Source organism: Aedes aegypti, chromosome 2, assembly GCF_002204515.2.
Source record: "Aedes aegypti strain LVP_AGWG chromosome 2, AaegL5.0 Primary Assembly, whole genome shotgun sequence".
In the NCBI taxonomy this organism is placed as follows: Eukaryota; Metazoa; Arthropoda; class Insecta; order Diptera; family Culicidae; genus Aedes; species Aedes aegypti.
Window position 1 is genome coordinate 303,782,961 of NC_035108.1, and position 26,579 is coordinate 303,809,539.

The 26,579-nt window shown below is 37.2% G+C and overlaps 1 protein-coding gene across 18 annotated transcripts in view; it reads right to left on the bottom strand.

Annotated features, from left to right (window-relative positions):
• LOC5574500 (nuclear receptor coactivator 2) overlaps window positions 1-26,579 on the bottom strand; it is a 567,167-nt gene that overhangs the window by 370,576 nt on the left and 170,012 nt on the right. The window contains exons 1-2 of one of the 18 annotated variants that reach the window (XM_021845566.1): window positions 24,332-25,059; window positions 22,861-23,169 (exon numbers count right to left, since the gene is read on the bottom strand). The exons of 15 other annotated variants lie outside the window; for them this stretch is intronic. The gene's annotated coding sequence lies outside the window, so the exon portion shown is untranslated. Of the gene's footprint in view, window positions 1-22,860; window positions 25,060-26,579 lie in introns of those variants that run through there. 2 more of the 18 variants (XM_021845562.1, XM_021845577.1) reach the window with 2 other exon arrangements.

Genomic DNA, 26,579 nt, shown 5'->3' on the forward strand with positions numbered 1-26,579 from the left:
CGTTCGTTGCCGCCGGTTGCACAAAGAAGAGCAATTTTTCATCGCTTTTTCCTCGGTCCGGTTGTTCGCGGAGAGGGAGATTCCAGGGGGGGTTCTTCCCCTTCCGCGGATGTGGGATTTCTATAAAGATCTCGCTAATTTTAATGAGTTTTTTTTTCTGCCTCATTTTGTAGCGATCCACAGAAGTATCAGAACGGCAGGCAAGCGCGCCCGCAAACAAGATGCATGATTCGCAGAGGTTGATGAAGAACAGATGCCGATGGTGGGTTTCGGATACATCTTCCATTCACGTTGATTTTTCATTATATGAACCAGGACGACGAAATTTGTTGATCATGTTCTGTCTCCGATGTTGATTTCTCGAATTTCAGCCAGAATATTTTATATTTAAATTTTTGGACAAAACAAGCGTTGAAGCTTCATAAAGAACACCTTATAATCTAAATCTATTGAGTTATATATGGGCATTTCGCAATTTGATGAATGACTAAAAATCTATTACTGAATAGTCCGTGTATCCCTATGGAGTGTTCGACAATAAATAAGCATTTCAGCCGTTCAACAATCGGAATATTACCCTAAAGACAATTTTACCTATCCAACAGTTATCTTATATGGATCCAAAACTATTTCTTCCAATTTTTCTTCTATTATTAGTTTATAAGATATTCGGATAGCAATAAACATAAAACTCTAAAAACGGATTTTAGATAAAGAGCTGAGATGACCCAGACTTATGTACCAATCGAACAATGATCGAAATATAACGACGACGTGATGGATAGAAGCAAAAATGTTAATCAGGAACTATTTCACGCAGTGATTTTTCGTGATCGAAATAATCGTAAATTAATCATCAAAGTTTGTTCTGAGAAGTATTTTGATTTGCAAAAGCGCTTTTTTGACACTAATAAATTCCATAATAGCCATATAATCCATAAAATCTTAAAAACTGATGTGTCGTGAGCATTGTTTCATTAGTAATCCGTTTATAATTATTTACCGAGAGACCCACGAGACTGGAAGACTTTTGGAATGTGGCAAATGTTTGAAATAGCGATTCATAAAATCTTGAAGACTAATATGCAGCAAATCCTATTCCAAAATTCATAAGTTTATGGCTACTATCTCGAGGGAACCAGGTGCCCAGAATACTTCTGAAATGTGGCTTATTCATTTTTTCAAACGATATTGAAATAATCTTCAACATTTTTGTATGTTTGTTGGACAGTAGATCTACTGCATCCATTGAATTGAACTTGAATCTCTAACATACTTGATTCGTAAAATCTTGAAGATTGATATGTCGCAAGCCCTGCTTCATAACCGGTCCATAAATGGCCACTTTCCCAGGGGAACCAGATGTCTTGAAGACTACCGAAAATCAGCCAAAAAGACCAAAAATGTCCTAAGTGGTTTGAAGTGATCTCTTTTGATAAATCATTAAGAATAATTAAGAATGTCGAGGTCCAGATTTGTAGAGCATTTTGTAAGCGGATCATCATCCGGGAAAAAACCTACCCCACTGCACCCCGGAATAATTCCACGGATCCATTTGACCAATATCATATTCGGTACGACATATGGAAACTAGAGACGTGATCGGTTCCATTTAAAAATCGCTTCAGAAACATCGGAGATTTGATTTATTGAACATTGAACAATGAACATTGAAAGATTTCAAAGTTTAAAGATGATTACATAAACTATAAAGTAATCAAAGCGACTCAGATCAGCTGGCAAACATAGAACAAACTCAAAGTAAAAGTTCAAAAATCAAATTTGAATAAAAGGAATTCAATTGAAACACAGTAGGTATTCAAAAAGATTTAGAAAGACGTCGAAACGTTTTCGAACAAAAATTGAGTGTTATCTTCTGCAGTAGGGTGTGGCTTATTTTTCGAAAGGTCCCAAAACCAAAAATTCGTGTGGTCTTCTGAATTCAAATCACATGAAGTTAGGGACCTTCAATTTTGTGCCAAAAATATTAAGATTTAGGGGTGGTGCAAGCTACTTGAAAGTGTATTTTCTTGTTATGAAATATGACCTTCAGTGAAGTCTTCATAACTATGTTATCTTCCAACCAACTTTAATGCTCGTGTCATCATTCTTTTCAAAATTGAATGTTTAAAAGTTTGTAGAATATCAAATTTCAAGTTTTCACCAATTTTTTCCACTTTTTACTAAAAAAATCATTTTTGCTCGACCATTATTTCATGAATAATTAATCGATTCCAATTGTTTTACATGGTTTCGAAGCAATTTTATTTTAAACTGCCCGACCAGACGGAAGAAACAAGATTATAACAAACTGTGTTCACCTGATGATTTTTTTATATCGCCAGTTGTTAAAAAACATGTACCGTAACAAAAATTCTAACAAAATTTGCACCAAATCAAACTAAAATATAACAAACTATGTTACAATTATATCAAAATTATTACAGAATGTGTTGCAAGGATGTTACAAAATAACAAAATTATTGCAAACTATGTTACTGTTTATGACATCGGATGTTAGTTGCAACAAACTTATTAATGCGATGTCAAAAAATATAACAAATCTTGTTATAAATGTGTTATTAAAAATATAACAAGTTGAGAATAAAGCCATCTTGATAACAAAATTTTATCAACTTCTGTTATTTTTAACTGCGGTTTGCAACAAACTTATAAATGCGATGTCATAAATATAACAAATGTTGTTATAAATGTGTTACTAAATATTTACAAGTTGAGAACAAAGCCATCTTGATTACAAAATTGTATCAACTTCTGATATTTTTAACTGCTGCTGATAGAAATGTGTTATAATCTTGTTATGTGGTTCTGGTCGGGTGTGGGTACAACAAATCAATTTAAATATAGTTTGACTTGATTATTAAAGAAAAACTGCCCAAAAACATGAATTTCCAACGAAAAATACCATATTTTTCAAATTTTTGACTGTTAAATTACAATACTTACACAGCAAAAATTTGTGAATATTAAACAGCACGCAATTTGGACATCGACGGAAAATTGTGGCAGGCATTTGAAAATTACAAGCGTTAGCCAACAGCTGAAGCAAATATGACCATCTGTCAACCAATTAGGGCCCTTCCAACTATATTTCAGTTAAATTCGCTTGAAATTTACATGAATCTGCCACAAAACAAACCCAGCCACGCTCAACATCACGCGACCGAGAGAACGCTCCGCATTGTTGACTGCTCTTTCAATCACTTCTCGATGAAACCGCCAATCGTCGAAGCGATTCTGTGATACACTCATTTTACGCAGAACGTGTTCAACTTTCGTCAGGCATTTACAAAGGTAGTGAGACAGCCAAGAGAGTTCGGGCGAGTAGCTGTCGCTCCGGAGGTTGCGAGTTCAAATCCCGTTTAGAACTTTTTTTATATATTCATCTACTTTGGTAGCTAATTATAGCTCATTTTAAAACCAGCAGCAATGTAATTTTAAGATCGCACATAAATATCTATCATATATGATGGAGTCCTTTTGTTACATTCGACTCGCTATAATTTTACAGGTTTCGTTCGTACTGTTTAGGCTGAAACTAGTTTTTCTCTTTCGTTAAACCTTCTAAATGGTCTTAAACACATTTTTTTCATGAATTTTATAATAAAAATATTTTTGAATTTTTTAAAATATATATGCACTATTCAACTCGTAGTTGAAACAAAATGCTTTATGATCATTAGTTAAACAATAAAAATGCTATTTCCGGCGAAAAAAAATATTTCAAATAATCTCCAATTTTTCATTAAAAAATCACGTTTTAAAAGTTGAAATAATTTTTAATTCAATTTGTTGGGAACACAGTTTGAAAGCAACAAATTTGATTCCAAAAGCATGTTAAAAGATTTAAAAACATTTAATTTTGAAAGGAATTTAAAAAGAGCTTCAAAATTGGTTGGAAATTATGTAACAAACTTATGAAAACTTCACTGAAGGTCATATTTCATAACATGAAAATTCAGTTGTAAGTCGCTTGCGCTACCCCTAAATCTTAATATTTTTGGAGGTTTCCCATTTTATGGGATTTAAATTCAAAAGAGCACACGAATTTTTGGTTTTGAGGAAATTCGAAAAATATGCCGCACCCTATTGTGCAGTCTACAGTATTGAACAATAAATTTGCAACTTTTTAAATTTTCAGGTAAAACGATCAACTTTGGTAGGCTAGATCTTAGCTATTTACAGACCCATTTTCACAGCGCGTATGACATAGCATAAATTAAACTTAAATGTAATTTTCGATGGAAAATTAGAAATGATTTATCTGAAAAAAAACAGGAAATCCCTACACCAATACCTACTTCAGCAACTTGATCAAAGATCATATTGTCTAAGTATACAACATTGGTGAAAATATTTTAAATCAATTTCTTAAATTTTTTAAGGAACATCAATTATAAGAATTAAAAAGAAAAATCTTTTTCGTCAAACCGTTATTGCTTTTGAACTCGTGATGGGAGAAAATCGCCTAAACATAAATGTTAAAATTGCAGTTATGTCTGAAAAATTGTGCAAATTTTATTCAAATTAGCCCATAAATAACTCCCCAAGTAACACAACATGTCTCATATAAATCACAATGACTTCAATATGACTAATGAGAATGTTCTGTTTCATAGCGAAAAAACTGGAATTCATACTTATATATGACTGGAGAAGCGCAGAAGGTGGAGCTTGTGCAACATATTTTTGTTGTCAAAATTATGTATCATATGGGTTTAGGTATACATTATTATGTATTATACATTGTCCAACAAACCATTAACGCAACAAAATACTGAGAACATATGGTAGTGGAAATGCATTGGATGGTCGACAATGAAAAATGTAAAAGTGCAAACATTGACAAGCCTTCATTTTTGATTGTTATTGATTGATAACTGTTATTTAACACTAAATTAATATTCGAAACAAAAATTATGGTGAAATATGCACTTTTGCTTCGAAAAAATCAATTCGCCCTTATAAATCGTTCAATATACATTTTTCGACATCAAGCCAAGTAAATATTTCCAAAAAGGAATCATCACATTTTGCAAATTAGTTCATTATTTTGTTTTCTACTAATACACTGAACTTTTACTGAACTTTTACTGAACTATACTACTATATATATACTATATATACTCTTTTCAAAGCTTCAGAACAAAAATCTCATCGTTATGGTAAATATTCAAAATTAAATTCAAAAATTGACGAGTGTTTTGGAAAAAGACAAAAATTTCATTGCCAATCATTTGCCATTGTTTCATTCAAGGCAGTGAAAAGGTTTCAGGGACAACTAGTGTGATCATAAATTTACAGTGTGATATAAGTTTGATAAATCACTTGACTATGACAGCATAAATGGAAGTTGTAGCATGGAAGTTGCTTCTCAAATCTCACGAACCGTTGTTGATTTGTACCCGAAATAAAATAGTCTAATCATGTTATTACCAAAAACTATTCCGGCAAACTTTATGTTACAATTTTGTTGACGGAAAACTCCTATACCAAATGACTATGAAGTGTTTTCTAAGTATTTATATTTTTTCCTACAATTTTTCACAAAAACACGTAAGCACTGCATAAAACTTTAGGCGAGTTAGGTAATTCCATAGAACTTTTTTCGTACTAAACAGTGGCAAACAACCACCACACTCTTATATGAATGAAATAAATTGATAAATCGGCATTTAGAGCATACCTTTAAAATAATAATTTACTCAAAACATTTGCTTAAAAGTATTCAGTGAACACCATATGGCCAATTTCTTAGCCGGCAGTGTATTATCCATGCTATCAAAAGTATTAAATGTCACTTTTGTTGCATTTGTTTTATAGACAACTAGAAAAACTTATATTTGACTGAAAATAAACATGTTTCAAAAACTTTCTAGCAATTATTGTAGGACAAACTGTGTATTTTTAAATTTGGATTTATGTTTTCGGTGTTACTTGGGTCAGATCTATGCCACCAAAGTTGACCATTTTGCATGGAAAGTCGAAAAAGTTGCAAATGTATTGTCCTATACCATGTGTTATTGTAAATCTCACTCCAAACAAATATTCACTGTATCCCACTAAAATATACACACTTCTGAAAAGTTTTAAGGACTTTTAAATTTATAGTAGATTACTACGATTTTGGACTATATACTTTTTGAATTATAACACCATTTCAATATTTTAATCATTTAGATGATTTCAAGATTTCAATATGAATTTTGGAATTCAAGTGTGGATCCTGGATCATCAATGTTGATCCAGGTATTTCACTGTGGATCGAAGGATTTCTGAGTGCATCATGGGACTGTGATGTGGATCGTATGGTGTGAAGGTGTGGATCTTGGTATTACAGTGAGAGTCCTGAAATTTTTGCCTGGATTTTGGTATTTCAGTGTGGATCCCCTTTAGTAAGAGTGTAATCTTAGGATGAAAATATTAATCGTGGAACTTCAGTGTGGATTTCGAAATAACATTGTGGTTCTGATATTCCAGCCTGAATTCTGATATATCAGTGTGGATCTTTTGATAGCAGTGTCAATCTTGGGATTAAAGTGTGGATATTGGGATTTCAGTATGCATTCTGGGATTCTAGTGTAAATCCTGGGATTTCAGGGCAGAGACTGGGTTTCCTGTGTAGATCCTGGGACTCTTGTGTGTATTCAGGGATTGTAGCGTGGACCGTAGGATTACGATGTGGACCCTAGGATTTTAGTGTGGGTCCCAGGATTCAAATATGGATCCTGGTATTCCAGAGTGGATTCTAGGATTCCAATGTGAGTCTTCGTGTTCCAATGTAAATCCTGGTATTCTTAAGTGGAAGTTGGGATTCCAGTGTGGAACGTGGGGTTCCATTATAGATTCTGATATTTTAGTGTGAATCCAAAGTGTGGATCCTAGAAATTCAATATGCGTGGATCCTAGGAAGCGTATATGAATTCTGAAATTTTAGTGTGGATGCTGGGTTTCCAGTTACAGTATAGATCCTGGTATTCCAGTGTGGATTTTAAGCTTGTAGCGTGGATCATGGGATTTCAATGTGGATCCCGGCATTCCAGTATGGATCCTGGGAATCCATTGTGTATCTTGGGACTTCAATATGGATCCTAAGATTCTCGTGTGGGTCCTGTAATTCTAGTATGGATTTCAGTATTTTATTGTGAATTTTGAGTTTCCAGTGTGGATATTGAGATTCCAGTGTGGATCCTGAGTTTTCAGAGTGGACTCCGGAATTTCAGTGCTGATCCAGGGATTCCAGTGTGGATACTGGAATTCCAGTTCGAATTCTGGGATTTCAGTGAGGATCTTTAGATTTCAGTATGAATCCTGGGAGTCCAGTATGGAAATTGAATTAGAGTGTGGATGCTGAGAATCCAGTCTGGATCATAGGAGTTCAGTATGGATCCTAGGATTCTAGTGTGGATTGTGTTACTTTATTGTGGATTATAGGCTTCTAATGTGGATATTCCAGTGTAATTAGTTGTGTTTCAGTGTGGATCGTAGTGTGTCAGTGTGGTTCTTGGGTTTTCTGTGTGGAAATCGGGATTTCAGTGTAGATTTCGATATTCTAGAGTGGATTCTGGGGTATCGGTGTAAGTAGATATTGGGATTCCAGCGTGGATCATGGTATTTCTGTGTTATTCCAGGGATTCCAGTGTGGATCCTGGAATTCCAGTGTTAATCTTGGGATTCCAGTGTGGTTCCTCGATTTCTGATGCGGATTCTTGGATTCCAGTGTGGATCTTTGAATTCCTGTTTAAATCCTTGGAATTCAGTATGAGTCTTGGGAATCCAATATGGATTGACAGATTACAGTGTGGGTGATAATCTAGTGTGGATCCTGGGATTGCAATGTGGACCCTGGTGTTTCAGTCTGGATCCTAGGTTTTTAAGCGTGGATCCCAGGATTCTAATGTGGATTGTACAACTTCATTGTGGATCTTACGCTTCTAATGTGGATATTGGAATTCCAATGTGGTCTGTTTTATTTCATTGTGAATCTTTGGACTGTAGTGTGGATCGTAGTTTGTCAGGATTCCAGTGTGGAACCTTAGATTTCAGTGAAGATCTTTAGATTCCAGTGTGGATCTGGGAACTCCAGTGTGGATCTTGTGATTTCAGTATGGATCCTGGGATCAATCTGTAAACTCAATGACATTTTAAATTACATAATGACAAAAGGTGATTCCAAAGTGATTTCCATACTTATGCCAAAAATGCTTTAAAAATAGTTTCCGACGACGAAAAATTTTGAATATTTGGGTTTTGTCTCAACTTTTAACGTAGAATCAGAACATGTAAAAACAGGCTACCCCTAAACAAGCTTATTCCGGAATCCGTGTTAAAAAACCATGTCAATTTTGAAATCCGATAAAAAAAAACCGTGTTGATTCCAAAAATCGTGTTAGAAGAAAACGTGCAAATAAATCGTGTAAAAAAACCTTAGTGTACACAGATTAGTTAAAACATAAAATATTCCAAAAAAAATTGTGAGTGAACTAATCTATTCTCATAATACCGAAGAGCTACTCTAGAAAGTTGAAGCTGCATTAATACGATGCAATTATTGCAAATTTTCGTGAAAACATGCTTCTGTATGTATTTTGAAACAGATTCCATAGATCAGCGTTTCAATTTTGACAAACAAAATGCCATGAATAATAGTTCGGTGCTATCAAATCTTGATAAATATCTGGTAATGAAAGGAGCTCACTGATTTTTTTCATGCGGCTCGGTTTTTTTTGCATTTTTGAAAAATCTGTAGTTTTCGGCCGACTCATTATGAAATTCGTTCCCTACTGTGGGTTTTGAACGTTTTCACTCGAATCATAGCCCTGGTAATGCGTTGACGAATTTATTTTGGATCTGTCAGGAGACACAGTACAAAGTTTTAGGCAAATTTTAGTTTTCTTGGACTGTTACAAATTATTTGGCAGATTGCTTGAAAAATCTCTGTGGATTGATAGTGCCATATTTGACTATAGCTTGATAAGAAATTCTTAATGGATTTTTTTGCCAACTTTCACTAGCCAAAAAAGCAATTTGGAAATTCATTATTATAATTTCATAAAAGGTTTTTGAGAAAAAGGTTTCCACAGGACCACGGCCCCCGGCCTCATATTTGTAAATCAGGCCCTGTTTAAGCATTTTCATTTCGTTGTTAAAGAATTTCCATTTATAAAAAAATACCAGCGTTCAATTGCTGATTTTAATAAACCATGTTTCATAGGGGTAGTGGAAGACACTCATGAATTTCCAGTTGTAAACCTAGATTTACGTAAGGTGAAGTTAAAGTAGATGCCTGAAATATATCCCGAAACAGCTTTCTTCATCAAAATATTGCACAATTTTCAAATACATATGGTAGTTTCATTAAAATAATCGCTCTATGAGATATTTCTAAATACCATAAGAAATTGCAAATCTTTATGTTTTTTTCATGAACGTTCGGGGACCCCAAATTTCATATACAGAAATGATTTGGAAACAAACGACCATTGACTTTTTGGGTGATCAATGCCACTCCAAAATAAAATTGGTTGGTTTTTATTTGGAAGATATTTTCCAATGACTTTCGATAGAACATGTTTGTAGATTAGCCTTAATTCGTCCGACTTTATTTTCTGCTTCAAGTTTGTCATTTGCAAACCCCCCCAAGAAAAGTTACTGAATTTGAGTAAAATCCGTCAACTCTAAGGAGCGGACCTAACGAGCTGGATGTTTATTGGTGTAGAGAAAGTCTATCAAATATATGAGAAAAGCTGTTCCAACCACATTTTTGCTCTTGGGGTGCACTGTAGTAAATAGTTTTCTATCGTTATTGATTTGTAGAAGGAGATCTAATAGACAAAGACTACAATAACACGTAAGGTTTTTGGTTCAGATGCATAATAAATATACCTATGGAACTATAACAGGTAAATCAGGAAATTTTTGTCCACTAGCTCAAATTTGTAACATTGTTAAATTTCAGTTTTTTTTTTTTTCAATAGGGCCTATCTGCATGAATCGATTTCTCTTCATCATTGCTCTCTTTGCGTTATTGTAGAAAACTGATTCTCTTAACATATTTTTGTGCTGAAGGATGAAGAATCACTATATCTTGCTTCATTAACAAGAAATATTACAGATTTATCTAATTTAGCGAAGTTATTAGCGGAAGAGACGATCGATGAAGATCGCTTATGTCAGTTAGACCCTATTGAAGTAACAGTGCAGATTTGATAGTAAATCGAAAGCGGTTCCAGGTTTCCCACAGGATGTAACCAAATTTTAAAACAAACGCAAACTGATCGCTCAACTTACTTTGTCTTTTTCAACAAAATTTATCATAGTTGACACCATATACAGTAACACAGATTAAGATTCAGGTGTATGATGTATCAGAGAAAAGTTATAGTATTTATTATTGACAAATTCATGATAGTTTGAGAAATGCAATTAGTAAATTTGTTCCAATATAACGTCTTTGTTAGAGGAGTACTTTTACAATGTAGACAGTCATATATAATTCAGAAAAGACTTCAATTTTGTTTTATGATCCACAACGCAAGCCAACTGCATCATTCAGTGACATTCGCAGTAATCCTCATCAGACGTGACTCACGTGTTCCCGAGCGACAACGCCAAGTGTGTTGGAAAGGTCGATGCTTTACTGCCTGATTGCACAAACTCATTCAATCTTACACCTCACAACACAACTAGAAACCGCCGACTGACTCCGACTGCGTCCCAAATTTAAATCGAATCGGTCGGTGATCGCCATCGTCGGCGGTTCCAGAACCAACAACCGGGTACGAAAAGCGCGATCATAAGGGAAACGCCGATAGACACATCGAAAAGGTTCTAATTCTAATTCCTCTGCTAACTGAGCAAGATGTTCAACAGCCGGTAACTGACGTCGTCAGCATGGATGCTGTGCAACCGAGACAAGCGCTGGATTCTGATTTTACTTCGGTCGAGCATCTGACGTCCGTCTGTTCGGTAGCCTCTTCCCCTCCTTTCCTGCGATCTTCACATATGCACATTCATAGAAGCCGTAGTCTTCGTAATGCTACCGCGAGAGCCCGGTATCGCAATCTGAAATCGCAGCTTCAGCTGAGTCGTGGTGGTTGTGGTGCGGTGCAACGACGAGCTGTCAATCCACAAGACCGAGACGCGACGTTGATCTTGGAATTCGCTTTTACGCTTGTCAACCGCGCGGCCATCAATCGGGATAGTGTCGTCGTCGTCGTGTTCTATTTACACGGATTTCCGCTGAAAAGTGGTACCGTCTGCCATAGTCTGAGTTAAATATAGGCTACACACAGCAGAACGGAACCACTTGGATTTCTCACACTTGGTTATCTTGAGAGAGCTGATGGACGTTTCGCCAGTGGCTGATAACAACACGTCGCCGTCGCCGCCGGTCTTTCCGTCGAGGAGAGGGGACACACATTAAAGATTAGATTGCTGCCTGGTCTGCCAGTTGACGAGCACGAAGTGCGTTTACTTCAACTGGCTAGCTGAAAACTGAGGCCGATTTGAAGCTGGATGGAATGAGATTCGGTATCGGTTGTCTAAAAATATCGCTTGAATCCAAATTTGGGTGTAATCTTGCTTTCCGAGAGAAAGCTAGAATAATTGAATAATTTGACGAATATGATTGGATTGGTTACGAGTGAAGGTCACCATCATCGGGCCGCTGAGAATCCTCAAGGCTGAACCACCATCTTGCTTATCAGGTGTGCGGGTACAAGCAGTTCCTACGCTGGCAGTTTGTTAGATTGGGCGATAATCGGCGAGTGATTTACCAATTTACTGTACAATAAATCATTGATGATTGATAGATATTGAATTTTACAAACTGAATCATTCGAAACAGCTGACTACTTTTTCTTCATCTTTCTGGAGTTGTTATAAAATCCAAAACTTTCTGCAATCTACTACAGATGACACTCAGGCTTCGTCCTTTGGCGGAGAGGCCTGGCAAACAAAGATTTTTGACATCCCTGAGGTAACTCAGGCAAGTCAGGTGTGAAAGTATAGCATAATATTGTCCCCAAGATACTACCTTGAGGAACACCAGCTCTTACAGGAAGTCTTTCAGACCTGCAGTTCTGATAATTAACCTGAAGTGTACGATTTGACAGATAACTTTGAATTATTCTAACAATGTATGTTGGAAAATTAAAGTTTTTTAATTTTACAATCAAACCTTCATACCGAACACTGTCGAATGCTTTTTCTATGTCTAGAAGAGCAAGACCAGTAGAATAGCCTTCAGATTTGTTGGAACGGATCAAATTTGTTACACGTAAAAGTTGATGAGTGGTCGAATGTCCATGGCGGAATCCGAACTGTTCATTGGCAAAAATTGAATTTTCGTTGATGTGGGCCATCATTCTGTTCAAAATAACCTTTTCAAAAAGTTTACTGATGGAGGAATGCAAACTGATTGGACGATAGCTAGAAGCTTCATCAGGATTTTTGTCTGATTTTAAAATTGGAACAACCTTAGCATTTTTCCATTTGTCAGGAAAATATGCTAATTGAAAACATTTGTTAAATATATCAACTAGAAATGATAAGCTACTTTCTGGAAGTTTCTTGATGAGGATGTAGAAAATTCTATCATCGCCAGGAGCTTTCATATTTTTGAATTTTTTAATAATAGTTCTCACTTCTTCCAAATCAGTCTCCCAGGCATTTTCGAAAACGTTCTCTTGATTGAGAATATTTTCGAATTCCTGAGTAACTTCATTTTCAATTGGACTAGTAAGTCCTAAATTAAAATTGTGCGCACTTTCAAACTGCATAGCAAGTTTTTGAGCTTTTTCGCAATTAGTTAGTAATAATTTGTTTTCCTCTTTCAATGCCGGTATAGGCTTCTGAGGTTTCTTCAAGATTTTAGATAATTTCCAAAAGGGCTTAGAGCCAGGGTCCAATTGAGAAATTTTATTTTCAAAATTTTTGTTTCTTAATTGAGCAAAACGCTTTTTGATTTCTTTCTGCAAATCCTGCCATATTATTTTCATAGCAGGATCGCGAGTGCGTTGAAATTGACTTCTCCTCACGTTTTTGAGACGGACCAAGAGTTTAAGATCATCGTCTATAATCACGGATTCAAATTTTACTTCACATTTTGGAATTGCACCTGACTTCAACAATGGAATTTGTTAAAAATTCAAGAGCATTGTCAATATCAAGTTTTGTTTGTAAAGAATTGTTAAAATCAAGATTAGAGTCAATAAATGTTTCATATATATTCCAGTCGGCTCGAAAATAATTGAAAGTGGAGCTGATAGGATTGAGAATCGCTTCATGGGATATTTAAAACGTAACAGGGGCATGATCAGAATCAAAATCAGCATGAGTGACCAGTTGGCTCACCTTTGACTAAAGTCGGTTAAGACCAAGTCTATCGTAGATGGATTTCAGTTAGTTTGGAACAAATTAACTTGCTGTCCAGAGCATTGAAAAGGCCAATAGGCCGCTATGAAAGTATATTTGCCAAGCTGTATTTCAACAGAAACACCTAAAGTTTCAAAAACTTTAGTTTCAAATGACTAAAACAGTTGATGTTTTATACGCCTCCCCCACATGCCCCATCAAGTCGATCATTACGATTAACAAAAAAGTTAGGATCTCTTTTGAGTTTAGATCCAGGTTTCAAATACGTTTCAGTAATAACTGCTATATGTACGTTACTAGCTGTAAGAAAATTAAACAGTTCGTCCTTTTTACCATTCAGAGAACGAGCATTCAAATTTAAAATATTTAAATTATTATTTGGATCCATTAGAAAAACGTAATCCAATAACAATTTGGTTTGTAAATTTTACACCTACTTGGACTGCTTCAGTCATAGTGGTGGCTTTGAACATTGCATCAATCATGTTATTCAATCGATCATGATGATTTTCCGTTAGAATTTTCGGTAGATGAAGAGGCGGAGTAGAAGTTTTCTGTGGCGGTAGGGTTTTTTTTTTCTATTTGATTTGAGACAATTAGAGAGGCTACTTAAAGCATGTAAAGGGGAGGAGTTCAAATTACCTGCTACGATATCGGCAAAGGATTTTCCTTGGGTAGATACATTGGAAATTATAATATTCGAACGGCTACCCGACGGATTAAAACTAGTTTGTGAATGAGCATGATTATGATCTTTCTGATGGGAATAATTCCTAATCAAGCGATCGTTAACTGAAAAATAAGCATTGTTCGATACTCTACCAGGCAAATTGCGGAAACGACCGTTATCGTAACGGAAATTACCGTTCATCTGCCTGGCACGAGCCTCGACGACTCGCCTACGGGAAGGACATTCCCAAAAATTTGACTTATGATTGCCCCCGCAATTTGCGCATATGAACTTATCGGTATCTTCCTTCACTGGACAGACGTCCTTAGCGTGAGAAGAACATCCGCAAATCATGCATTTAGCATCCATGCGACAATTTTTTGTACCATGACCCCACGTTTGGCACCGATGGCACTGAGTGGGGTTCTGGTAATTTCCTCCAGGTTTCTGGAAATGTTCCCATGTCACACGGACATCAAACAAAAGTTTTGCTTTTTCTAAAGCTTTAATATTATTTAGTTCTTTTTTGTTAAAGTGTACTAAATAAGATTCTTGAGTAAGCCCTCTCCGAACAATGCCAGATTGGGTTCTTTTTTTCATAATGATTACTTGGACTGGGGAAAATCCAAGTAAATCATGAATTCCATTTTTGATCTCTTCAGGTGATTTATAGTCACTTGAGAGACCTTTCAAGACAACTTTGAACAAACGTTCAGTTTTGTCGTCATAAGTAAAAAACTTGTGCTTCTTCTCTTCAAGATGTTTGAGAAGAAGTTCGCGATCTTTAAGAGTTTCCGGCAAAACGCGACAGTCTCCTCTCTTTGCGATTTGAAAGGAAACTTTGATTCCCCTAATGGAGTTCAAGATCTCCCGCCTAAATCCCCCAAATTCGGAACAACTGACCACGATAGGCGGCACTCTTTGCTTTGTCACTTGAATCAAAGAGCCTGGGCTAGAGGCTGCTTAGATTTGGTGTTCGGAAAATTTGTCTAGAGCATCGAACTGATTGCTCATTTCGATAAAATTTTTCATTTCACCCTTGGAAGAAAGTTTGCATTCCGGGGAAGCGTCCTTTCTTCCATTCTTGCCACGTGTAGTGACAGTTTTAAAACCCACTTTTTTGGAAGGAAGTAGTGAATTCAGAGATTCACCCTTCCTTTTGTTAGTTGTTGATACCATGTTTAGTTAATAAACGAGAAAGACGTGACCTTCGAGAGGTTTTTTCCCTAGACGGTGTCCAAGAAGGATTACCACTGCTAGCTTTCGCCAACGGGTCCAACGAAAAATCGAAGGCACGGGTCCAAACAAGGATCGTAAAGGGATCAATAGTAGAAAAAATAGGGCTCTACCCCATTTGGCATAATGCCATCTGGCATAATGCCGTTTGGCATAATGCCATTTGGCATAATGGCCATTTGGCATAATAGCCATTTGGCATAACGACCATCTGGCATAATTAAAAAAAATATGTGTCTCACACATTTCACATTTAACGTTCAACGCTCCGTCATTGTAATCATCGTCATCATCGAAACTTCCAAAGCAGTTTTTCTGTTCAAAACTGAAAATTATTCGATGAAAATGTGTTCACTGTGTATCAGTTGGAGAATAGGATACAGTGAACACATTTTCCTGTAAATTTTCTTGATTTTGAACGAAAAAACTGCTTTCGAAAATTCCGAAGTCAATGACGGATCCTGCCCCTTAAAGTGCTTGAAATGTTTGTCCAGTCAAATTGACTGGAAAAAGGGACTAATATTGACAATGATTTTTAGTCCAAAGAAGTTAATTTGAAGTAAGTATTAGGAAATACTTTAAGATAGGCTCGCCCAAATAGTGCGTTTGAGGTTGATGATAATAATATTACCAACATTATTACTTTTCACATCTGAGGTTGAGCATATCGCTGGAGAGGCATCCCATAACATATGGGGTAATTAATTTAGATTAGGGCTCGTCCATGAACCATGTGGTCATCAATGGGCGGAAGGGGGGTTTGGCCAAAGACCACAGTCCATACAAATTTTAAAATTCTTGTGTGGACAACTGACCACAGGAGAGGAAACAATTCGGTCTGAAATTCCGAAAAAAATGACCATGGGTTAATGGGCAGCTCCTTAGTAAAATTCCCCTTCTTTCAAACATGAGCTGTTCTTTTGAGTTTGCAGTTTAGCGAGTCATAACGAACTGTGGACGCTGCGAATGCCGGACAGTGGCCTTTTCGCGATGTTTTTAGACTAAATTCCGACTTTTTCGTCTAAAGTCCATAATTACCACGTCCTTTACATTCTCCATGCATAAAGTAGAAGAAAAATGATTTTTGGGTGAATTAGGGGCAATGTCTGGGATTGAGTAGTGTTGAGTCCATTGGATGTGTCACTTGCTCCAGCGGGAGCGAGCGATGGGACCAAAAGCATACTCGTTTGGCATGTAATGCGTAACCGAGTAATATCGGAAATCCGGTTAGTCGTGATCATATCATGGATCTCACCACTGAGTCGTGCTCATTCAATTAAGATGAGTTTCCGGAATTTGAAGTGTCCATGAAATTGGAATCAACACGGTACCAAGGGCATCCGATGTAATTAAAAATCGATCATGGCGTGCCTATGATTCACTACGCTGCATACTAAAAGAACAGCTTATGTTTGAAAGAAGGTAAAATTTCTAGTTGGCTAGTTCACCAATTATTGAATGCATAAAATACTCGCTAATTGTTGAACATTTCGTTAGGAACACACATATTCTTCAGTAATAGGCGAGATTTGAGGCCGTTCAGCAATAGGCGAAATATTCTGCTTAACTAATAACCGTGTATCAACTGATTGTTGTAGCATTTAAGGCAAAGCATCTCTCTTGAGATTTTCCTTCTTTGGAACATTGGATGTTCTTCATATTTAACTTCTGTGCCCTAAAAAAAATCAATATAAAATCGTGGCATCCAAACGACGGCCAGAAATCGAGCTAATGCTTAATAATTAAAGACAGACGTTCAAAGAATGACAGACGTAACAAGAATGATAAAAGCCGGCTCACTCTACGGTGCCAAATTTTTACTCCTCATAAAACTTCTTTATGAAGCTACGTGAATAAAATCTCACAGCTACAAGTGTGACTTGAAGGGCACTGGTCGAAAATCGAAAATGATTCTATTATGTTGTCTAGAATGGACATGTATTTCATTTAGGCTGATCATTATCAGGCCAAAAGTTGAGGACAATAATTTGAGGAAATGTATTATTCAAATTATGCCAAATGGCCGTTATGCCAAATGGCCATTATGCCAAATGACCATTATGCCAATTGGCATTATGCCAAACGGCATTATGCCAGATGGCATTATGCCAAATGGGGTAGAGCCAAAAAATAGTACTGAAAAGTACTGTTTTAGTAGCACTGAAAAGTACCGTTTTTAATTTTAGCACTGAAAAGTACTGTTTTTGTAGCACTGAAAAGTACTGTTTTATCGCTTTAGGTAGGTAGGTTTTTAAAGAAAAACTTCCAAGAGCAGAGAGAATTCGTGTACGCACAGCACGAAGGTACACGATGCGGACTGATCAGAGAATTATGTTCCGCCGAACATAACCATAGAAATTAACTCAGAGGCTATCAGGAATTCATTTAAAGATTATTTCAGATATTTTTCAAGAAAGCCCTAAGTTCTCCAGGATTTTATTCGGTGATTCTTTCATCGATTTTCCTACACGCTCAAAAGAGTTCTGGAGCACGTGAACTGTCAAAAATACAACATGAACTACTATCATGTTTACGCAAAAATATGATCTACTTCACGATGTATATTTGCTTGTTGACGAATTCACGTCTGCTGTTCACGGATACGAGAACGGATTTTTTTCTGTGTAGGGCATCCTCCAAGACTTGTGTTGAGAACTTCTTCAACAATTCAACCAGAAGTTTCTCCAAAGATGCCTTCAGGTTAATAAATTTTCCTTCAAAATTTTCAATTTGAACTAATTATTTCTCTAAGGAATTACTCAGAGATTTCCTTAGGAATTCCTACAATTAATCTCTAAATTTTCTTAAAAAAGTCTTCAACAAATCGTCCTAGTATTTTTCCAGATTTTTTTCCAGGCATTTCGCCATGGAAATGTAAATAAAAATTTTCAGAAATTTGAAAAAAATGTAATAAAAAATCGAGAAGTAAGTTAAATTGTTAGGATAATTAATAAAAACGAAACGAATCATGATATCCTGCATCATTTGCTGAAAAAAACTCCTTGAAAAACATAGGACAGAACTTTAAAAAATGTGTAGGAGGATTTTTTTGAAAAAATGCTGCAGCTTTCATGAGTATGGAATTTCAAATTAACTTTTGTAGATTCCATGGGCTTTTTTCAAGAAATGTTTGCATGAACTGCAGTTGTTATTCTTCTTCTAGAAAAACGTCTAGAAGAACTCAATGATGAAACACAAGATCGAATTTGAGGATTTTTTGGAAAAGCTTTTCATAGATTTTCTCGAACAACCCCTCAAGGATTTTTTGGATAAATTCTTCGGAGTTACCGTGGATGAAATTACGTACAAAACCTGGTCGGCTTTCTTGGAAAAATTGAGATTTGCCTTCGATTTATCTTCACCCTAAATACCTCTGAAAGAATTCTAGACAAGCAACCATAATTATTGTTGACAATATCAGTAGTAATGTTATTAGAACCACCACATCACTTACGTTTCAATTCATTTATCAATAGAATAACTTCATTGACAGTAGCTGGAGATAGAAATATCGAATTTGAAACTCTCCGCAAATAGGACAAAGGATCAATAGTAGCATCTATTTGAAGACTATCAGCAAGGTATTGGCCTATGTTCGAAATAAAAAATAAATAAAAAATTCACAGTTTAGTAGATTTTTGCACAATTATCGAAAAGAATACTGGTATCAGCATTAAAGCTTTTCCCGAAAATACAATTTATGTATACAATTATTCAAAATATTATAAAGGTAAATCTATTTACAATTCTTTTAAGAAGTGCTAAATTCGAAACATGTTTAAGTAGAGCTTTGAGATGTTTGTGATGTAGATTTCTATTTAATTGTTTGATATAGTTATTTTCCATTTTAATTGAATGCTAAAGATTGAAGTTCATCTATGAACTCTTAACATTGGCATTTTTGGTGTATAATCATGAGTATTTTTCATTGAGTGATTTGTATTTCAAAACGACAATCGTCAGTGTTTCTCTTTCTTCGAATAGTTTGAACGATGTTATTTCTATGCAGTGATCAATTTGCTCAGTTGAAATTGTGTCGTTTTTCATTTCATATTTTTTCTACTAAGCAGGTAGATCTTGTAGATCGTAGAACCTGTGTTTACGGATGTTTGAGGATGGCTTATAATTTTTGAAGTATTCATCAATATATGCCATACCATTCTTCAACATAATCTGAGCATGTATTGAATTCGAAATTCTTCAATTGATGACAAATTTTGAGTTTTTATATTTTTGATATAGATTCTAAGACCTATATATCAGGAAGTCCTTGGATGATCCTGGTTGTCCACGAACATTTAAGGCCACAAATTATGGCTAGCTTTCATGAAATTTACTACACTTACTATGAGCATATACTGTAGTAATAATTTATATGTCACTTATTATGTATGTATATAGACCAAAATACCTAAATTCTAAGAAGTACTTGGGCTCAGAACAACTCTTGACTAGAACTCGACAATACAACAACAAAATCAAAGCAATATGTTGCATGAGCAAATACCAAATTCAATACTCTCCAATTTGTAAAACATAATGCTCGTATATTTGAGGACCAATATTTCAGAAAATTCTTGAACTAGATAGTTACCCAAAAGTTATTTTTCTAACTTTATTTAGATTTGGATTTTCCAACTAACAATTTTAGCGTTATAAGGGCAACTTCACCAGTGCCCCAAATTATCGATTGGTTCCAAAGTTTTGGACCATGTTAAACATTGGAGCTCGCTCCAATTTTATTTTTTGTTAGTTTTCTGGTATATTTTTTTGGATTTGGACCAAGATTTTAGCTTTTCCTAAACTTGTTTGACATATGTTAGTTTACCAGCTCGGATCTTTTCGCTGAAACCACCACCGTCGCTAGTTCCTACTGAGCTAAGTAAAACAGGAACAATATTCCATCGCTGCTGGTTTTTTATAAACAATATTTATTCCTCTTCCAGCAATTTCTCTGGCAATTCCTTCGGGGAATTCTCCAGAAATTCATACAGAAACACCTCCAGGTATCATCAGCCTCTTTACCGAGAAATCATCTAAGAATTCTATCTAAGTTCCTCCGATGTGTCTAACAAGATTTCCACCTGGAATACCTCCTTGGATGTCCTCCAGGAATTTCTCCGGGGATTTCCTCCATGAATTCCTCAGGGGATTTTTTAAGAGATTTTTTTCGGGCATTTCCTTCAAATAGTTTCTCCGGGGATTTTCTTCAGGAATAGAAATTCCTCTAGGGATTTCGTCCAGGAATTCATTTATAAATTCCTCCGGAAATTGTCTCTAAAAATTCTTTCGGAAATTTTTTCAGAAGATTCATCCGGAGATTTCCTTTAGGTATTTCTCTGGGGATTTCCTCCAGGATTTTCTGCAGAGATTCCGTCCAGGAATTCCTCCGGGAATTTTCTCCAGAAATTGCTCTGGATATTTTCTACAGGAATTCCTCCGAGAATATCCTCCAAAGACTCAGGAGATCTCCTCCCGGAATTTCTTCGGAGATTTCCTCCAGAGATTCCTCCGGAGTTTTTTCCAAGGATTTCTCCATGGATTTCCGCACAGAAAACCATCAGAGATTCTCTTCAAGAATTCCTCTGGGGATTTCCTCCAGAAATTTCTCCGGGGATTTCTCCAAAGATATCTCCAAGAACTCCTTCGGAGATTTTCCCCAGGAATTCCTCAGGCGATCTCCAACAGCAATTCTTTGTAGGATTTCGTCCAGGAATTCCTCCGGGGGTTTCCTCCAGGAATTCATCCAAAGATATCCCCTTAGGACTCCTCCGGGCAATCTCCAGGAATGCCAATAGCAATACATGCTGGGATTTCTTTCAGGACTTTCTCTGGGGGTTTCGTCTAGAATTGTTCCGGGATTTCATCCAGGAAATCCTCCGGGTATTTCTTTAAGTAATTCCTCCGGGAAACTTACCCCCCAAATTTCCTAAGAGGATTTTTTCAGAGAGTTCCTCCGGATATCTCCACCAGGAATAAATCCAGAGATTTCCTCCAGGAATTCCTTCGTGGATTTGATTCAGAAATTCCTCTGGATATTTTCTCCAGAAATTTATTCGGGGATGTTTTCAGAGAATTCATCCGGAGTATTCTTCCAGGAATTTTGCTGAAGATTTACACCAGGAATTTCTCCGGAGATTTCCCCCAACAATTCCTTTGAAGATTTCAAAGATTCCCTCGGTAAAATCCTCTAGCACTTCTCCGGGGATTTTCACCATGAATTCCTCAAGGGAACTCCAATAGCAATTTCTTCGGGGATTATCTCCAGAAATTCTTCAGGGGATCTCCGACAGCAATTATTCCGAGGATTTCGTCCAGGAATTTCTTCGGAAATTTCATTAGGAAATTCTATCGGCATTTCCTCCGGAAATTTCAAGGATTAATCCGAAGATTTCCCCCAAGAACTCCTCCAGGCATTTTCTCCAGGAATTTGTCGCGGGAATTGCAGTAGCAATATCTTCTGGGATTTCGTTCAGGTATTCCTCAGAGAATTTCTTTGGAGTTCATGGTGGTACTTCTTCAAAGTTCGTTCGGGGATTCGGGAAAACTTCATCGAAGTTCTCATAAGACCTCGGGAGGGTCCATAATAGGCATTCGAACAATAGTTTTCCAAATGAATATTTCGCTGGCAAAATCGAATGATTTTGTGTGTTTTATAGGCGTACTATGAAGTAAAAACATTGAACTTGTTGTAAGACTCCACCAAATGTATTGCATATGCGTCTGAGATATCATTGCGGAAAAGCGTCGAAAATTAATTTCAGCTACTGGGGTCCATTACCAGCATTGAAATCCTTAATGAGAAGCGCTTTGTCGTTTGTTATACAGCGCACATACAGCAAAAACCTATGCAGCCTTACTTGTATTTTTCCTCTTCATCCATGGACTACATCACCGACCAAAGGTGACTTCCAAATCTTTTTTCTCCCTCACTAATCAACACCTTTCCCATGGTGATTGTGGAGATGCAGAGGTATTCTCGGTCCCTATAAGCAACAATCATTATACCCTAACAGAACTGACTTTAAGGACTTGGCCGGTGCCGTTATTGATCTATAATTTGAGATCTGCTAAAATGTACACTTCGAGAATAAGCGAAAAGTCCCTTCCCTTATTCACTTGGAGCGAAGTGCAATTCTTACCAGTTCCGATCAATCACGGAGTAGCAACCATTACAGCAACATGTACAGTCAGTCTATGCTATGCTAACATTACATCCACATTGAAAAAGGCCTTGCTTTTCATCACAGTTTTGTTGAACATTTTAAGCTCAAACGTATGTTTTCAGATACAACTTCACCGCTTAAATTGTTTCAATTTCTGAATCAAGTTGAACTATCTTCAATGAAAACATCACATGCAACAAAACCAATTTCCGTTGCTGAGATCCTTCGCTTTCCACATGCACGCTGATATAAACAAACTCGAAAAATCACCTCAACATAAACAAACAATCTCCTTCTAATCAAAACAACCCCTTCATCGCATTTGTCACCAACAGGCTCTTCTCTCCTAAAACAAACAAAATTCCCTCCCTCCTCCGCCATGATACTAACCGATTCCAAAGAGTAATCCCAAATTTTGAGGCACTGTTCAAACACTTTTCAGCCGAAGAAATATCATCCGTATATCTATCTGTATTCTATCAATCCACCCTCTTCGCCGTTGAGTTTCCTGCAGATGTCGCTGCTTTCGTCGTTGTTGTTATGGTTGTTGTCGTTGCCGACGTCGTTTTGTTGTTATTATTTCAGAACTTGATAAACAGAACACACTGTTGTCGTGATCGAAATATCGAACTCCTCACTTTGTGCACAGACACACACACGCTTACACCTACAAATACCGTCGCCGCCACTAGAATCACTCTAAACACAGCGCAGAAAAATAATCATCAACAAACAAACACCGAATGCACCGAACACACTTCTTCCCTTTCTAAAGGGATGGATCTCTGCTTGTTGTGGGTTGCTGGTATTCTTCTGGTTCCCGTTTGCCACTTCCTCCTTTCCCGAAGCTCACTTTCTCCTATTCTTCGTCGGACTGCTCTTGATACGCCACTTTGGCTTTCCGAATTTTGTGCTATTTTGGATTTCTAGCTCACTGACACAGCTCACTTAAGAAATTTTCCTCTATTTTCGCTCGCACTTTTCCGAATTTTTGTTGAACAATTATTCAGGCCTTCCGCGGATTGGGGGTTTCTTCGCTCTACACACTTGGCATACTTTTGAACTGATTTTCTAGCTTTTTCGAGGTTGGCCAATTGGTTTCTTCTTTGCAGGTTGATCACACTGAACGACAACTTCCTTCAATATCCTATTCTTTTCCCTCGTTTTCAATCAAATAAATTTTGTTCTTGTCAACTTTTCTGCTCGGTGATGTGCGATGATTGTACTTTCTTTCAACGGTTGCAGCGGCACACCACAAGGCTTATCGGGAAACCACAATTCACTGTTGCTGATAATGGATTGGAGGTTATAAAATTGGTTTTACGAATTGTTGGTTTGTTCTGCTTCTTCTTTTGCGTCTTCGCCAATGTTTCGATTCACACACTGTGGAAATCTTATCTCGTCGAGATTGCCTCTTGCGGTATAGATTTGCTTGTTTCAAACTCTGGCACCAGATGGTCGACGTGTTTCAATAAAATTTATCCACATTTCATAACGTGTTTAATGCTAGCATAAATACAACATCCGCTTATCACTTTTTTCAACATCATTCGATAATTTATAACCGTTGTAACAGGTAATTAAGAACACCTTTTTTTTCCTACTTCTGTTTGCACCGAACCCGGCTGGTTCATCCGGGTTTTGTTCTCTTCTGCTTTGATGGTTTCTTCCTTTTTCAACGCATTCCACTACAGCGGTACATTCCTACCGAACAAGTTGCATTTAATCATTGGTTCTTCATCCACATTGCACAATCCTTCAGCGGGGCCATATTCCGGCGATTGCCGCTGATTGCAGTTTCTGCTGCATATGTCGTCGTTTTCGAAGTCTTGGCCGCTGCTGTTGCCACATAATCTCATACCTTCGCAACTGACAAAGGCCACTTCCTCCACCACACACAGGTCTGTTACGTCGAGTTAAAGTGAAGTCTGATTGTTGTTGGTCTGGCCAGGCTGGCTGTTACGTCGTCCGTCAGAGACTCGTTTTCCTTTTCGTTTCTTCTCTTCCGTCGAGGGTCGTCGTGACGCGCGCGTGAGCTCTACCAGCTACTTCTCTATGTACAACAACTGCTGACTTAACTTCTTGCTGCTAGAACAAGTTTTGAAATATTTTTCGCTTTTCTTCTACATTCACACTGTAGTTGCTGTTGCTGCTATTGCTACTACTACTACCACCATTATCACTCGCATACACGAACTACACAACTGATCGACCGACCGAAAAAACTACTACCGTGTTCTTCGTCTAAAACTATCCAAAACGGCGAGTTTTCAGTTTCGCCATGCGGAAAACTCCACAATCAGCTCGAGAAACTCAGAGCCTCAGAACGAATCGTAAGTAATCGTCGCAAATCGAACTATCATCCTGCTGTTACTTCCTCCCCGAAACGCAGGAACACCATTCCGAACTCGATGGATCACGGAACGCGACACGGAGCTGCTTCACCAAATTTTACTTTTTTTCTCTTTTTTTCTGGCGGGGGTAGGCGACGAATGGCGGTAACCGACCACACGGTGTAGGTCACACGGAGTAACGACTCTAGCTCGCGCAACCGATTCACATGACGTACGGACTCAAACTGAGAGCGGCCACCCGAATGCGAAGACACGAGCGCCTTCCGTCGCCTGTGTGAATGGGGGCCGCACTCATTGAGCGATCGAAGGTGAACAAGAGAGAGCGAGTGGGAGTTGTGCAAAAAGAACTCACTCAATGAGTGATTTTATTGCTGAACGAGTGGAGGCGATTGGGATGGTGAGTGAACTGAACCAACACAGACGGAAGCGTGGATGATATTGATATCGGTGGGTTGTAGGAAAATGGCGATAGGGTTGGCAGAAAGCCGCGATTTGAGCAATCAGCTGGTCTCCGATTCGGTCTAATCATTGTTCGTTCGAGAACACACATTCAATACTCGAACGGCTATGAATGAGCAAGTCGATGATGCAATACTCAAAACTCACTTCAACTGATTTATATTCAAGCTTGATTTTTCGGGCAGTCCAGCTGACTATATTTGTTTATACGAGTCTAACACATTTCTCATAATAATGTACAGTACCACTGTATGTAGACCAGAGTGGCCCGGTAAACCAGTCGGTAATATTCGATTGTTATCAGGGTTGGTTAGAAGGTAACAACTCTATTTCTGCACGATTCAATCACGCATGCAATGGGTGACATGTGTTACAAAATGGAACGAGTTCCATAATGTACATTTTAGCATATAAGGTAAAAAGGTGTAATACGCCCCCCCCTTAAGGAAAAACTGCTGTATCGCAGTAGCAAATGCATCATTTCTAAGGTTTCCTATGTCAATGTGTTGCTTATAAAGTTGGCCATGCTCTGCACACAACTCTCTCTTTCCAGGTTTCTTCAAAAAAGTGTACAAGATGTTTTTTTGTAAACGGTCCCAATGTTTACGTTTCAAAACAACCCGGGCAATATGCCCCTCTCATAGAAAAAAGTTCCACAGCATTGTAGAAACGTTTCCAAGGAGAATTCCACCACCTGCTAATCTAAAAAGGGTCCATTAGCAGTCTTCTTCCGGTAAAAGTTTTTGTATTAAGTACAATAGTAAAGGAAGGGCTTCATTTACGGCAAGGCTTGCTTATCGGACGCATAATTTTACACCAAAAACCTGATTTTCGAAATTTTTAGAATTTCTATTGATTGTTTCTACTTCTCAAAGAACACATATGTGCAACATCATTTTTTCGCAAATATTGAGGATATGTGACCATAAGTACGTACAAAAGAAGCCTCAATCCCGTGAAAATGAAGAGGGGCGTATTGCCCCGTTGGGGCGTATTACACCGAGTTGCCCTACTTTGCTCATTAGTGAAAGTAGTGCACATTGTCAAGGTTTTCTGTACGGTTTACATTATAAAAGACCTTATTAAAGTCCGAAGTCTCAATTCAATGTGTTATGGTTAACTTTAACTTTTAAAATATGATTCTAGAATTCCAAATGGCTTAGGGATCATTCAAAAACGACGTCTATCGTCTTAGAAAGTGTGACAGTACGTGTATTAGGTATTGAAAAAAGTGTGACGGAGGGAAGAGGGTGGTCTAGAAATCCCGAAAACGATGGACGTCATATTTAAATCGTC